The sequence below is a fragment of the Serinus canaria genome, chromosome 23, assembly GCF_022539315.1.
Source record: "Serinus canaria isolate serCan28SL12 chromosome 23, serCan2020, whole genome shotgun sequence".
In the NCBI taxonomy this organism is placed as follows: Eukaryota; Metazoa; Chordata; class Aves; order Passeriformes; family Fringillidae; genus Serinus; species Serinus canaria.
Window position 1 is genome coordinate 2,288,600 of NC_066336.1, and position 15,756 is coordinate 2,304,355.

General features: G+C 48.8%; 1 protein-coding gene across 1 annotated transcript in view; it reads left to right on the top strand.

Moving 5' to 3' along the window:
* Nucleotides 1–407: 407 nt before the first annotated feature.
* Nucleotides 408–15,756, top strand: part of LUZP1 (leucine zipper protein 1) — a 31,911-nt gene continuing 16,562 nt past the window's right edge. Inside the window, exon 1 of the mRNA XM_018922521.3 lies at nucleotides 408–508. The gene's annotated coding sequence lies outside the window, so the exon portion shown is untranslated. The remainder of the gene's footprint in view (nucleotides 509–15,756) is intronic.

The following is a 15,756-nucleotide window of genomic DNA, read 5'->3' on the forward strand; positions in this document are numbered from 1 at the left end:
GTGCCACCTGGCACGGGGCTCTGCCCTGCTTTTAACGAGCGGGGACCGGCACCGCCTGCCCCGACACCAAAGCCCCGAGGCAGCGGCAGCCCGGGCCGGGTTAGAAGGGGCTATCCGGCAGGCTCTGCAGCACGAACCCACCGTGAAAGCAGCCACAGCAGCGCCTCCACTGCGCCCATCCGCCACACCAACCGCGCCCAGCTCCGCGCCGGGGCCTTGCGGAAACTTTCCCCTCCCCGCCCCGAGCGCCCTCGGCCCCCCCAAAATGGCGGCCGGGGCCTGCCCGCCCTCTCCAGGGCCGGGGGCGGGCGCCGCGAAGCCGCACGGCGGCCGGGCCGGGCCGCCAGCCCCCGCCCGCTCCCGTGACGTCAAGCACCGCCCGGTACCGCGTCCCTCCCCTCATTGTCAGCGCCCGCACCCGCCGCCCGAGCCCCGGAGCCCCTCGCGGGCTGCGGCTGCCCAAGCCCGGGCTGGGAGGGAGCGAAGCCTGGCCGCTCCTGCTGCCCAGGTAGGCAGAGGTGGGCGATGAAGGGGCGGAGGGCGGGGGGTGCCGCAGACCGGCGGGGCGGGGAGGAATTCGAGGCATCCGCTTTGTCTTTGACCGCCGCCGCCTTTCCCGTCCCTTTCCGTGCGGGCGAGCGGGTGCCTCAAGGCCGGGTCGCCCGCGGTGGCGGCGGCGGCGGGGACCCCCCGCGGGAGACCCGGCCCTGAGGCGCCCGCCGGGGCCTCGGCTCCCGCTCGGAAATGGAGCCGCCGTCGGGCTCCTTCCGACGGGACCGGAACAGCCGCTTTCCTGAGCGGAGATCGGCCCCGTCCCCGCCCGGGAAGGGCACGGTCCCACCGGTCCTCGCTGTAGAGAGCTGCCCGCAAGGAAGTTCCTAACTCCATTGGCTGCGGCTTGGTTGAGATTTCGGAGGTTTCCAGGCGCTTAACGCGTTTTCTGTGGATAACCATTTTTTTTTTCCTTACTGCAGCCACATACTCCCTTTCCTGTTGCTTATTTTTCCTGAATTCCCCCTTCTTTCCCAGCCCGCCCACGTTTATAATATAATTAATAACGTTCTTTTATATGTATGCTTTTCTGATGCTCTGACTTCGTTAATCACTTCAGTCTTCTTTGCTCCCCCGTCGTGAGGGAATTAATTGAGGGAGCACTGTGAAACTTTTTTTTTGCCTCTTTCGGGAATTTCTGAAACTTCCCTCATTTGGCTTTGTCAGGTGTCCCATGTGCTGGCATGTGAAGCCAGTGGCACAGCAAACCTTTGCTTGTTGTCCTTGGTGATTGCGCTTTCATTGCATGTCTGCATTTTTTTCCCCTTTGTAATGCTACATCTGAAGCCTTTAAACCAATTAAACGCGAGTTAAAGTTACCATCCCAACTAATCAGCACATTTGAGTTAGGTGCGGTGGGGTTAGGTTTTTACTGCTGCGTAAATTCTCTTTAAAATGTTCCACAAAAATCGGGGTGAGGAGTGCTCATCGCTGCCGCGTGTGTTGGGGTTGTTGCTTGTCGAGAGCCGCTGGGGAGGGTGAGCGCCTCTCACCGCGGTGATGACAGTGGGAAGGGGGATTTTTACAACCTGGAATCGTCTGTGGCATTCCGTGTTTAGAGGGAAAAAATGCAGTAACTTCCCACATGCCTACAGCCTCATGGCAGAGGTATGCATCTGCTGACCTGCGGGACACTGGGGGGAGGCGTCGTTCCCCAGTGTTACAGTCTGTGCGAGGACGGAACCGGCAGCTCTGCGCTCTGGTCACTTTGTGCAGCCAGTACCAGCTGGCACATTTCGGCAGGGACAGCGTGCTCTGTGGCTGCTTCGCATCTGCGGCACTTGCAGGAGAGTAATTCCTCCATTGGATCCATTGGATCGGCTCTGCAGCAGTAGGGACTGCACAAAGCTGTCAGCAGTGCCTGCCAGGCTGATACCCCAGGAGCCCCAGGGGACCCCTCCTGGGCATGGGACCCCCTCACCGGCATCGTGCCTGGACCCCTGGGGCTGCTCAGAACAGCCAGCCCTCTGTAGCACTGCGAGGAGGACATAGAGAGCTGATTGCTGCGTTTCTTCGGGATCTGTCTGAAAGTTCCTGGGGGAAGGAATGAGTTGGGGTAAAGGGAGTGTGAGAGGGCAGCACAATTCAAGAGTAGTCAGGTCCCCATTAAGTAATGTCTCCTGATATAGGTAGTTCTTCAACTTCAGCTTCCTCATAATACTATGAAATAATAGAGTTTCTGCACTCCAGTACAGGCCAATCTGACCAAGGCTGACTTCCTAAGAAGTAAAAATAAGTTACAAGAGTGCAGACTTTTTGCCTGCCTTCTGGCTGTCTCTGTGTTCGGAAGATTGCCCAACTGAGAGGAAGTTACTGATTTTCTTTATTTAATACGAGGCTAGGAATTGTAGGCAAAAATAACTCATGTTAAAAAAGAGAACTCTCAAATGTGGCTGTTACAAGAAATGATAATATTTAAAAGCCCAGTATTCCTTGCAGTCTAGGCCACATTATTTTGTGTGTTCGAATGGGTTGGTGATTACATCTTTGAGCATGACCTTACCAGAGTGTTGTGCCCAGGGACTCTGGGGCTGGGCATGTCCTCCATGAGACATTTCCTTCCCTCCGTGGGCTGCAGTTGGTGAGGAACCAGAGGCCTCTTTTCTCATGGGAGTTCTTCAGAAAGTATGGCTGGCGTTACTGAGCAAAATGACAAAGAAGGACAATTTTGATACAATTGTTACACTAAAATGAAGCATATAATCTCACTAGGAGGTCGTTTTTATTGGAAGATTCCCACAAGGGTGATGATTCGTAGCAGTAATATGTTTCACACTGAATAGTGAACTGCAGATCATGTGAGCCCTTAAAATCTGTTGAAATGGAGAACCTTTGTTGTGATGGTTATGGCATGGTGACATTCATCTTCACATGTCTAAGGCCTGCTGTACAGACTTTTTGCCTTGGGTAATGCTTGTATTTGCACACGTGAAGTAGAGAGCATGAATGTCTTGGTGGCAGCTGATGAGCAGGTGTTGCTTGCCAGCACTTCTTGCATTCCCAAAGCCCGTAGTTGGCTTCGTCCTTCCATACTGTTATTTTCTCTGCTTTCAATGGGCTGAATCTTTCTAGGGCTTTAGTCTTTTAACTTGATCTCCTCTTCCCTTGGTAGCCACCAAAGGTGTGATTAATCTCCCTGTGTGTTTGCCAGGGTAACAGGGGCTGGCAGCCTTCTCCTGGTGGTGACTGGAACCACTCACTGCACACACTGTGAGCAGTCACATCTCTCTGGATTTGAGGGTTTACAGCTGGTGGCTGAATCAGTTTGGTGGAAAACCCACAAACCATTTGCCCTTTACTGTCCAGATTTAGGAGCCTTCATAACCACCCTGGTTGAGAAGGCATGCCAGGCATGCCATTCCTGTGAAGTCGGTGGGCTTTGGGTTGATTCAGCAGCCTGAAAAACAGTGTTTTTGAAATGATCAAATATAAAGTGTGGCATTGGATGTCAGCCATCAGAATGTGGCAATTTAGGCCTTAATGCTTTTGTGTCTCTGGCGTGTCTTAGGTTTTGGCAGTGATGTTCCCCTGCTGAGGCCCTAATCTGGGCAGATAAGGGTTTGTAAGGATGCTTCAACCCCGTGTGCTTTAACCCTCACCAGGGTGGAGTAAGATATGCAGGTGCAACACATGGCTTTACCTAAGTGTGACAGCAGCATGCACAGAAGTGTGAATGCTGTGCACAGAAGTGTGAATGCTGTTTCCTTTTCTGTAAAAGAGAGCTGAGAATATTTTTGTTGTGCAGAGAATGTAACATTTGTGTTCCCAAACATTTGAATTTCTCATAGAAACACAGTCCAGAAAGGTCAGTGCACCCTGTGAGTGATGGGCTGAAAGGAGAAGGGGGTGTTTAGAAAAAAGAAGAGTTTTAATGTTGTACTTAACACTCAGCCTTGTCTCTTCTCCTAATAAAGCCCCTTAGGATCCACCCCAGTAAGCCCAGGAATGAAATGTATTGCTTCCTTGCTTAGGAACAAAGTTGCCAATACACAGGTATAAAGTACAAGAACACATAAGCTGGTAAGTTTATTTCTGTGTGACTGAGGGCAGATGAGAGTTGGCTGCTTGCTCTTGTCAAGTTGAAGGACAGATGGGTTTTCACATCCTCTCCAGTCATGGATCTGGGAAGAGCTACATCAGTGCAGGTGGGCACTGTGCCTGGAGGAGGTGGGTTTGCCTTTCCCCTTGTCCTAACTGCCTTCTTCTCCAGGTACCCTTTCCAGCCCTACCCCAGCTGACAAAATCTCCATGCAGCTGTGTTCAGAGACTTGATGTGGGTGAAAATTACCCATCAGCCTCCCCCCACTCCCTTTAGCCCTGCCAGATTCCCAGCCTGGCTGCAGGGCTGCTTTACTCTGGCCAAGGGAGGGGAGCATGAGGCTAGAAGGAGGCAGGCACAGTGCAGGGCCACCTGAAAATGACTATAAAACTTAAGTTTGAGGATCTGGTCCAAAGTTTGTGAGGTCACTTGTGCAGTAATAGCATCCCTTGAAACTTTAAGCATTGCTGTCTATGTTTGAGGTCTGTGTCACCACCATGCTTTCACAGTGAGTTTGGATGTGCTACCTTTGCAAAATTCCTGCTCACACAAAGTGCTGCCCAGGTCTGGACAGAGGAGTAGAGACATAATTTTAAGAGGACTTCAGTGGAGAATTTTCTACGTCTAAGTCCTAATCTTTTTGGCCCTGTTTGTCAGAGCTTCGTTGAATTGAGCAAAGCTAAATGTTGTCCTCACAAAGTAACTTCAGAGTCCTATCACCTGGGCTCTGAGCAGCTCTCTTGAACACAGGCCAGCAAAGTGCACCGGTCTCACGTGTGTAAATACTTTGTGTGAGCTGGAAACTTCTGTGTGTCTGCTCCTTGGCCTGCTGCAGTGTGATAGCTGTCATGCTGCCCTGCCCTGTGTGTCAGGGGAGCAGCTGTCCAACCCAGCCATGCTCACTGCCCTCCCTTGGCTGCAGGCACAGGCAGACTGCCTGGTTCCATGTCTGCTTCTGACAGGTGGGCTCCTGAGTGCTCCAGGATGGAGTAATGGGGGACATGCACTGTCAGGTGTGGGTACTTCCTCACCACTCCTCCTTGCTGTCTGCCCTGGTTTGTGGGGAATGTGGTGGTTTAGCTGCTTCAAGTCACAAAGGGGGAAGTGTAGGCTTTAACGATTTTTAATCAGTACTGGGTGGACAAGCCCCTGCATGTAAACATTTATAGTTCTGAATTTACTTAGCTAATTGGTTTTTAAGTCATAGTTTGACCTGCTGTACTGCCCAGGCCATAGTATCAAACCTTACTTAGTATTGAATTAACTCATTAACTCAGCCGGTTTTGAGGTTTGTGATTTCAACTTGCAAACTTGATGCCTGGAGGGGGGGAGGGGGCGTTGAGCTAAATAAGATTTTTTTGCCACAAAACCCCTGTGTTCCTTGCTTGGGTTTGTGATTGTTTGGCTCAGAAGTAGTAGGACTGATTTCATTCAGACCCTTTGCAAATAGTGTTGTGGCTATCCTTGATTGTGCACTGCATGCCTCTGAGAAAGCAGAGCAGCAGGAGATGAGAACCAAGGCTTTCTTAGCCCTGGTAGGATTCAGCTTTGGTGGTTAATATTACAAAACCACTGGAGCTTGGGGCTCATGTGTCAGGCTGTGCAGTAGGAAAGCATCTGTGGCTGTAGGCAGGTGATGTGAGAGGGCTGCCTGACCTGTGCCATGGCACAGCAGTCCTGTGGGGCAGCTGAGGAAGGTGCATTCTGGTGACACACATCACCTCTGCTCCAGAGCAGCTCTCCCACTCTGGGAGCCAGTGGGCAATATGTAGCAGGTCATCCCAGTGGCTGCTCCCATGTCCCCTGAGGGTCCTGGAGCAGGTGACAGCAAGTACCCTGCACTGGAAGTGCAAGTGCCAGGGTAGGTAAAGGTGGTGTGGGAGCAAAAGAGGGAGCATGTTGCTGTGTTCCTGCTTCTCGTGTGAGTGTTGCAGTGTTCTAATTGACCTCTAAAAATGGTAGCTTCATCCTAAGCTGAAAATGTCTTTCTGCATGACTGATCATGATGAACATAAGCTCAAGCAACTCTTTAATTAGCTCAAGAATGTTTCTCTTTACCTTGAATGCTTCCTTTTCACCTTTTCCTCTGTGGCTGCATGCAGAAAGGCAGCTCTGGGCTGTGCAGCAAGGGTGGTACTGACAGGGTGGTTCTGAGGGTTGCTGTCGTCAGCCCTGCCACCCGTGCTGCATGCAGCACAGCTCTGCACAGATGGGAGTGACAGCTTTTGCTGCAGTGCTGCACCCTCCGTACGTGTTGCAGCAAAATCTGTCAGACACTTTCATTCTCAGAATTGCATTAATTAAAATTGCTTCTATAAGCATTATCTAGCTCTTAAGGTTTAGCACTGGCTTGTGTCTTCCCCACTGGATTGATTTGAAAAGCACAGGATATGTTTCCGAGGCTGCAGAGGCTCCAAGGTTGTCTTGATCATCTGATTCCACTGCAGCACTTTCAGCTGCTTTTGCCTTTGAGGTGCCTGTGCCTCACGTGGGAGTGCAGTGGGTTACCTTAAAGGGAAAATCTGATGAAACTTCTTCAAGAACTTGTTGTTACATGTGATATCTTAGTGGAATTTACCGGAATAGAATGGAGATTCCTGACCTAGGATCTGGAACAGAGCTGCAAAAACAGTAATTTCTCAGGTAGTGTGAATCATTTGGAAATATGTCTGTTTTTACTGGAAAACAATAATTCCTGGATGATAATAAATAGCTAGTAGTACTGCTTTGTGGTGAGAACTTGAACTTGAAGCAATTGAGAATTCCTAATGAAGTCTCTCACTCTTCTGTCTGCATCCTCTTCTGTATAGCTGCTGTTCAGGATTGTTTTTAATGTTGTTGAGTATGACTAATGTCCTTGCATAAAGGCATCCTGTGTAACGTGGGTGTTGTTTCTGTATGAGTTTTGGCTGTTAGTATATTGTAAACTGCCTTCATATGCTCTAAAATTCTCTGGATGTTACCTTTTGTGCATTGGGCAGAGCATGGGAACAAGAAGCCCAGTTTGGAATAGATCTTTTCCTGTGTGTAACCACTGTCAGAGGGGCTGTGAAGGGAACAGTGAGTATCAGCAGTGCTTTGGGGAGGCTGTGAAATTGTGTGTGTTTGAAGGTGACTGCAGGAACAATGCTGCAGTGGAGCATTACTAGCTGTGGAAGTGGGGAACCCTTTTCCAGCACTGATGGGAAGATGGGGAGGCTCTTTGGAGTGTACTCCCTGCAGAGCATAGAGCACAAACAGGCTGCTGGTAGCTGTGTGTAAGAGCTGGGCTGAGAGGCTGGCTGGAGGTGTAGGCAGAGAGAAACAGCAACTGCTGAGTGCAGGGAAACAGCTATGCCCTGCTCACTGCCATGATTGCCAGGTGGCACTCCTTGGATCTGGGTCAACTGCCCCTCATTTCCCTCCTGGAGCAGCAGGAGTGGCAAGCCCCATTCTCTAGCTTGCTTTCTCTGGCTGCCTTACGACAGAACATGCTCCCAAGTCCTCACACACAGATCATCTCCATTCACTTTTCCTCAGCTGCCTACGCCTTGAGCTGATTTGGAAAGCAGGGTGGGTTTTTTTTTTCCCTTTTTTTAGTAATCTCTGCTTGTGTGCTTCTATTGACTGCTGCAACTCCTGGGACATGTGGCTGAGAGTTCAGCACAGTCCTTGCTTTGGAGCCCAGCTGTGTGTGAGCAGGTGGGGCACACAGAGCATCTCTCTGCAAAAGCAAGATTGGCAGCAGCAAGCTGGACAGGCTCAGCAAAGCAATGGCAGCATGGCAGTAGCTGCCTGAGGTGCAGATCAAGAGAAAGCTGTTCTTTTCTGCTCAGTACTGGTGAGATGCTGTCATGAGGTTCAGGTGGGTATTTCACTAGACCAGGTTGCCTAAAGCCCCATCCAGCTTGACCTTGGACACTTCCTGGGATGGGGCATCCACAGCTCCTTTGGGTGACTTGTGCCAGTGACTCACCACCTTCACAGGGAAATATTTCTTTCTAATATCCAATCTTAACCTACTCTCTTAGTTTGAAACCAGTGCTCACATCCCATCACCACAGTGCATGGTAAAAAGTCTGTGTCTTTCTTATAAACCCTCTTTATAAGACTATAAGGTCTCCCCAGTCTTCTCTTTTCCAGACTGAGCAATCCCAACTTTCAGCCCTTCTTCATAAAAGTATTAAAGCCTTTGGATCTTCCTTGTGGCCCCTTGTGAACCCACTGTAGTCTTTCTGAGGATGCCAGAACTCCAGATGTAGTGCTCCAGGTAGGGTCTCATGAGAGCAGAGTGGGAGAATCACTTCCCTTGACCTGCTGGCCATAATTTTTTTGATGCAGCCAAGGACCACTGTTGGCTTTCTAGGCTACAAGTACACATTTTGGGGTAATGTCCAATTTTTTGTCCACCAACACCCCCAAGTCTGTCTCTGCAGGGCTGCTCTCCATTCATTCATCCACCAGTCTAAGCTGATGCTGGGAATTGCCCCATCCCAGGTGCAGAAAGTGGCAGTGTGGTAAATTCTGACTGAACTAAAGGAAAATAATTTTCTCCCTGAGATTGTTGTGACAGGAAACAGGGCCTGAGGGGTTGGGGCATTTCTGACCCTGGAGATTTTTACAACTTAATGCAGTCCTGAGCAACCTGCTCCAGCTTTGGACACTAGCCCTGTTTGAAATCAGAGCTGGACTGAGATTAACTTCCTCCCCTTACTGCTAACTAAGATGAGAGAGAAAATGTGAATTTCCTACTCTTTCCCTCCTCTGTAGAAAGAAGCAGCATGGGGTGGGGGGAGCAGTGTGGTCCTGTCTCAGTACAGCCACACCAGTGCTTCCTTCCTATGAAACATCCTTCCTTCCTTCAGCACAAGGAGTACAAGGGGAAAAAACATGTAAATAACAATGCAAGTGAGCACAGTGTCCTGGAGTAGATCCTCTGCTCCCATTTTTGCTTCATGCTCTATTTCTCACTCTCCACTTCTTAAACATGTTGCAAGAAAAGCATATGCCCTCTTGGCTCTGATCTTCATTTAGGATAGGATTCAGATAAATTAATGCTTGGCATTAAGCCTGCAGATTTTGTCATTAGCATCTTGTGTAATGCTTGTACCTGTGCTGCAGGAGCAGGAGGATTTGTCTGTCTGCTGTCCAGTAGTCGACAACCTTGGATAACCAGTGGACTTAAAAGCCAGTGCAGGCTGCCCTGTAGAACTGCCTTGTTTAACACAAGGTAATTCAAGATTGTTGGTTTTCTAGCAGCATGAAATGGAGAATTTGGAACAAAGTTTTCCCATAATAGTCATGAGTGGAGTAACATCTTTAACCCTTTCATGTCCTATTGACAAAAAGCTGGTAGGAGATGGAAGAGCTTTGAAGTTGGCGATGTTATTCAGCCTTGGAAGAAGTATGGCTCAGGACCTTCCTGATGGAAATCCTGTCCCACTTCTGACTCCAAACAGCTTCTTAGCTGCCTACTGAAGGAGGCAGCTGGGTGCTGGGGATGGTCTCTCTGGGAAGTTACAGCTGTTGTGCTTTTTCAGTGTCCTCCCTTGTCAAAGGATGGACACTGGAATTCCCAGAGTAATTCCCCAAGCAAATGGGGAATTTCTCTGGCCCATTTTTGGAAAGAAGGAGCAGAGGCCAGGTATCTCTCTGCTATCTCTCTCCACATTAAGGAGAATCCCAACAGTGACTGCTGAATGCCCCAGCCAGCTACCAGACCTTGGACCTCTGGCTTATGGAGAATATCACGTGCTCTTGCAGCTCTTCCCAGAGCAGAGGGTGTGGTGCAGGGTATGTGGCTGGTCTCTGCCTGCTGGGGCAATGAGGTGCCCTCACCTTTATGTCCTGCTTGCCCAGGTCCTGGTACAATGCTGCATGTCTGTGTGTGAAATGCCTGTGGTCATTTTGAGAGGCTCAGCCTGCAAGTGAATGTATTCCATCCATAAATTCATCAAGGCTTTCAAGTGGGCAGTTTTCAGTGGCAGAGCTGCCCAGTGTCATAACACCATCTTGGCAGCTTGTCTTGGAGTCTCCCCATTGTCCATGGAGTGTTTATTTTAAGGTTTAAGTCCCCACAGCTACAAGCATGCTCTCACAAAGGCAGCATGTTCCTGTTTGTAAATGTTATTTTATTTACTTTTTTGTTACCTGAGGGTATTTTCAGCAATAAATTGAACACAAAGACTACTGTTGGGATCTTCCAATCCACCCAGCTGTCCTCATTGACAAATCATATTTAAGAGTGATTTATAAAACATTTTTAAGTTCCTGAATGCTTCCTTTCATTTGACTTCACACTTGCCATTGAACAAAAAAGCTGCAGGTTGGGACCTCTGAAAGGAAAGAAAAGCTGGTTATTTTAAGGGAGTCCAGGATCACAATTAGTATTTAGTACAGCAAATACTAACAGGAGACAGAGTTACCAACTGTTTGTATTGGGTGGCCTTGAAGGATGTAGAGATTACTCAGGGTGTGTTGGTTAGCCAGCCAGCCTTCACTTAGCTGTGCAAGTGGTTGTGAGACACTGCCTGTGGTCCACCCAGTTCACATGACTGGGGAGAAATCAGCCAGGCCTTGGCTGCCCTGCCTGTGAGTCAGTGCCTGTGTGGGTACCTGGCTGATGGAAGGTGTCCTGCTGCAGCATCATGCTCTGGCTTGCCTGCCTGCTCCTGTCCTGGGTGCTTGCTGGGTTCAGCTGCTGCTCCTGCAGGGTGACCAAGCAGCTCTGGAAGAGACCCTGAGCTGGTGATGGTACCTTGGTTTGGTAACAGCACCCAGTGTCTTGCTTCAGGGCGTGTGGATTTCATGAATTGGGGCCAAAAGGTTTGCCTCAAGCTGGAAGTGATGCTGCTGCTGTAACCCAAGCTGGCCAGCCTTTATGCCAGAGGCTGACAGGTTCCTCCTGGACTTTTCATGACAGCAATGTTTACCCTGAGGCTGCTGAACTGAGGTGTGCTGCTAGTCTCTCCCACATCTCTAACAAATGTTTGCCCAAAAGCTGCAGAGTGGCACAGCTGCAGTGAGCTCCAGCACGTGCTTGAGCTGCTGCAGTGCTGCCCCTGCCAGCGTGCCACATGCCAGGCACTGCAGCTCCCCTGACACACAGCACTCTCACTGGGAGTTTACAGCTCAAGTCTAAACCCTGGTTTGCTCCAAGAGCAGCAGCAGTGGCACCTGTAATCTGAATCAGGTTCCCTGGCTTCCTCAGGGGCCCTTCCATGAGTCTGAATTGCTACTAATTGCAGACTTTGTTCAGCCCTTTGCATTTTGGCTGCAAACACAGGGCAGGCAAGGCTGCTGAGCATGCCTGCAGAAGTGCTGCTGTCCATCTATCCCAGGGCAGGGTCCTGAAAACCTGCCAGCAATTTAATCTTCTGCATCTGCACTAAGCAGGGCAAGTTGTGGATTTGCATGGGGGAGGCTGTGTCGGGTGTTAGCCAGGCCAGGGCAAGCTTCTCACAGCCAAATCAAGGGGAGCAGCAGCGTGCCCTCAAGAGGGATCCCCTCAGCAAGAGCAGCTCTGCAGAGACTTGGGGTAAAACTTCTGATTTGGGAGATTTCTCATGCTCATGTTTCTTTCTATCTGTAGGGCTGTTCTGTTCAATGGGTGGATAGCAATGCTAATGATTTATAAAGTTCACCTACAAGATAGAAGTTAAAACTGGGCTTATGCTTGAATATTGAATTTTATCAGAGTAATTAGTCTTAGATGTCTGCTTAGAATTTTTGAGTTACAGGGCCATTAGTAAAGGTTAATGGAAAATTAAAATTTAGACACTTACTGAAATATGAATGATCATTTTTATTTCAGGTCACATTTTATTTCCTTGTGCTGCCATGCTATCAGTCTGAGGGTCTGTGCAGTGCCTGCTGGACCTGCTTAGAACAAAATTCTGGGTGCACAGAGCAGAAGGAGGTGCAGGGCAAGGTGTGCAGAGAGGACAGGGCACCTTTCTTGAAATGGAGTTCAAGCTCACAGTCTAAGCTGTTCCCAAAAGATCTTCCCTGCTAGTACCAAGGAGTGGGGACAATCCTGATCACATCAGTGCTGCCTTATGTTTGTAGAGTTCTTGGCATGGCTTGGCCTGGATCTTCCCAGACAAGGTCTGTCATGTTTGGAGGCAAAGCAGGTTTAAAAGGGTTGTTCCCTGCCAGTTGTTCCTTAGGTCTGTTCCAGAGGACAGACCTAAGCCAGGCTCAAGTACTGTTGCAGGTGAACCCTAATGCTCTTCTTGGTTACTGATAGTGCAGTCTCCAAGAGGCCATTCATCCACCTGGCCTTACAAACTGGGATCAGCTGGGTGATTATCTGACAGTGCTGCAGACTTTTTTTGTCTCTGGGGAATGCTTGAATATTTTTGTATTGAATGCACAGCTCTAGCAGACTACATTTTGGGTACACAGGTACCACACACAGGCTGGTTGCCTGCCTGTCCTTTAATTTTTGTCCAAGATAGAAAATGGATGGATTTGGAACTGCAGCAGTCCAGGACAGGCAGTAGCTATGGCAGCTCCCCAGGCTGTTCCTGTGGCAGCTGTAAGAGAGCTGAAAATTCCTTTTGGCTCTTACAAACTTAACTGAATGAATTCTTTCAGGGAGAAAGTTGCAGGAGTAGCCAGTTGTCTGTGCTACAGAGTTCATTGGCTGTTTTTTTTTGGGAGGAGACCTTTGGTTCATCCCAGTTTTCTGCAGGGTTTGTAGGGAAAGCTCTGAGTGCCTGATCCGATCTTTTAGCCAGAAAAACTCACAGCAATCAAAGGGGTGTTTCTGCAAAGCCGATTCAGATGTCCTTCTACTCTGTTAGGAGAATGGAATGTGCCCTGTATCAGACAGGGTGCAGAGAAACACACAAGACTCCAAAATTTTAATGCCAACAGGGACATGTTTGTAGCCATGTGGCTCTTGGGTATAGCATTAGGAAGAATGTGAAGGTTAGAGCTGCCTATGCCTAATCAGCAGAATGGTTCAAAGATGGTTATAAATACTTGAAGTTAATCTTATTAAGTGTATTGTACCAGGCAGGCCTTTCCCAGCTCTGTAGATGCTGCTGGATGAAAAATTGTGTGTGCTTTTGGGTGTGTAGCCAGTTTGCAGTGTGGCACTTGTCAGATGTGCAGTGTTAGTCCTGTTTCACTGGACAAGCATTTGTGACAGGATAATAAAGGAGCTCAAGAAGATAATAAGAGCTCTGGTGGATGAGAACAATGGCTGGAAATGGACACCTGGGGAGGAGGGAGAGTGACAGGAGAAATGTGCAACCATGCAGATCAAAGGATTCTTCCAGCCTGCAAGTTTTGTCTCAAGTGGTCTTGCTGAACTAGGAGTGGGTCCCTGTAGGAATGACCTTGAGGGATTTTTCTTCCACAAATGAATCTAATTGCTGCCTTATGAACCCATGAGGACTTCTAGATTCCATAACATCGTGCACCAAGAAGTTCCCTAGTGTACCATTACATGCAAGCAGAAGTAGGGCACTGAACAGAGTGAGCCCAACCAGAAACAAGCAGAAGGTACCAGGATGGGACAAGGGAGTGGAAACACCAGCAGGAGCTGGGATTGATGGTACTGACCCAGTTTTCAGCATAAGCATTCCAGAAGAGGGTGGAGGGGGTAGCATTGTGCTTGGAAGGTAAGATTTATAGTGGCCAGGTGAAGAGGGTAGAAGAGCAAGTTCAAGAGTCAAGTGACAATGTGGAAGAGAAGTCTGAGTGCAGCTTTTACTCTATGCTAAATATCTGGGAATAATGGAAGTTTGAGAAGCACAAAAGATGCAGTGATGCAGGAGAGAAGAAAAGGAACAGAGGAGAAGGCACTGTAGGTCCAGCTGAGGTGCCTGTCTCCTCAGCATCCTAGCTCTACCCATAGCCCAAACCAGATGTTGGGGAGGATCATGAAAATAATGAGTTTGTGTCCCTATTGTCTGCTTCCAGGGATGTCCTGAGTCACAGAACTTTGGGTTCTTCACATTCAATAGCCTTTGACATATAATTTCATTAATTTTTCTAACAATTTTCTTCATCCAGCCCATGGGTGGCTCAGGTACCTTCATGCTGGCACATATTTTGGGGCTGAAGTGATGGTGAGAGCCATGGTCCCTGAAGTCCTTTCAAAGCTGAGCTTGATGAAGGTGGGAGGGAGGGATGGAGGGTGAAGGAGATGGGAGACTTCTGTGTCCAGTAATTATTACAAAAGCACCACTGAGCTGGGGCTGCTTTTCCCATGCCATCTGCAGGATGCTGCCAAGTTTGTGACTCGCTGAAGAGATGCCTGCATAGTGTTTGTGAAATCAAATGTGACAGTAAAATCTGCTTCTGAGGACAGTACAAGTGACAGCATGGGAAGAAATAAAACCTCTTTCTCAGCTTTGATTCCAGTGCAGGATGGCACATAGGAGCAGCATGCTGAGGGGCTTTGGAAGTATCCACCCATTTCTGATCAAGGGCTCCAGAGCATGGGAAACATCTTCCTTGCCTTGGAGCTCCCAGGACAAGGATGCCACTAGCAGCCCTCTCTTTGGCACTTGTGCAGGTCAACACTGTTCTGTATTGCTGAAAGGAAGGTGCTGCACCTGGTCAGCAAATGCTCAGACCTGCTTTCAGTGAGCACTTCCAGTGTGAATCAAGCAGTGATTTCAGGGGGGAGCTGGAAGAGAGTGGCTTTGTAGAGGAAAGCAGAATCTCTGCTGTGCTGTGCACAGTAAGGCACAACTGCTCAAACCCCAGTGCTACTCAAAGCATCTGCTGTGAGCAGCCCTGGGTGGCTTTGTGCTCTGCTGCCTTTGCATTGGCCCTGCCAGCTCCATATAGGGAAATTTATTTTATATTGCAGGGAGAAGCTGAGGAGTTCACTGGGTGATTAGAGTGTTGACGTAGGGTCAGTGTGACTCAGTGATGTTCCAGATCTTCTCTGGCATCTGCAGAGCCTGCTGCAGTGTCTCACATTGCTGTGGGTGCTATTTTGGTGTCATAATTTGAGTTTCCTTGAAGATTGTGGTCACTGTGGTTATTTTTTGACTTCTGTCTCATCATTTCACATCTCTAGTCTCATATTGTATTAGTCAATAGTCAATCCACTTCCAGATTGCTGAGCTTTTTTCTGACTTTTAGAATTTCCTCTCCCACTAGATGCAGCCATTTCTGACACAATTCATCCCCCAAAAGTTACTTTGCCTTTGTGTCCAGTGGGGCCAGGGACCCTCTGTCCCCTTCCTCTGTAAGCATATACATCATCTGCCTCCTCAGCTGTCCCAGGAGGTTGTTAGATGCCTGCAGGTGACATGCAGGGTTAATGTCACATAGGGGACTTTGGCTCTTGTTCAGTCTGTCTTGTTTTGTACCCTTTTTATTTTCTTGAGTGGTTTTTTCTTGTTCTCATGACTGTGTGTCATTGTGTCAAGTCAAGAACCAGGTGTTGGAAGGAACTCTCAAAAGGCAAAATCCTATTAAGAAAAACTTTCCTTCCTTTTCTTTTTAACTGATTGAAGGCTCTGGCCACAGTATTGCCATTTGTGGCATATTGCAATTTGTGACACCTGTGTCCTTTTTCTGTGTAGATGGTAGAGAAATTTTACTTTACAAATGAAGAATGACATGCTGGACTCCTCCCAGCCCATTTCACCCTGGGGCAGGGAAGAGAAGTCCCAGTGATGCTCTCACCACGTTGAGCTGTGTTACAAGCATGATTC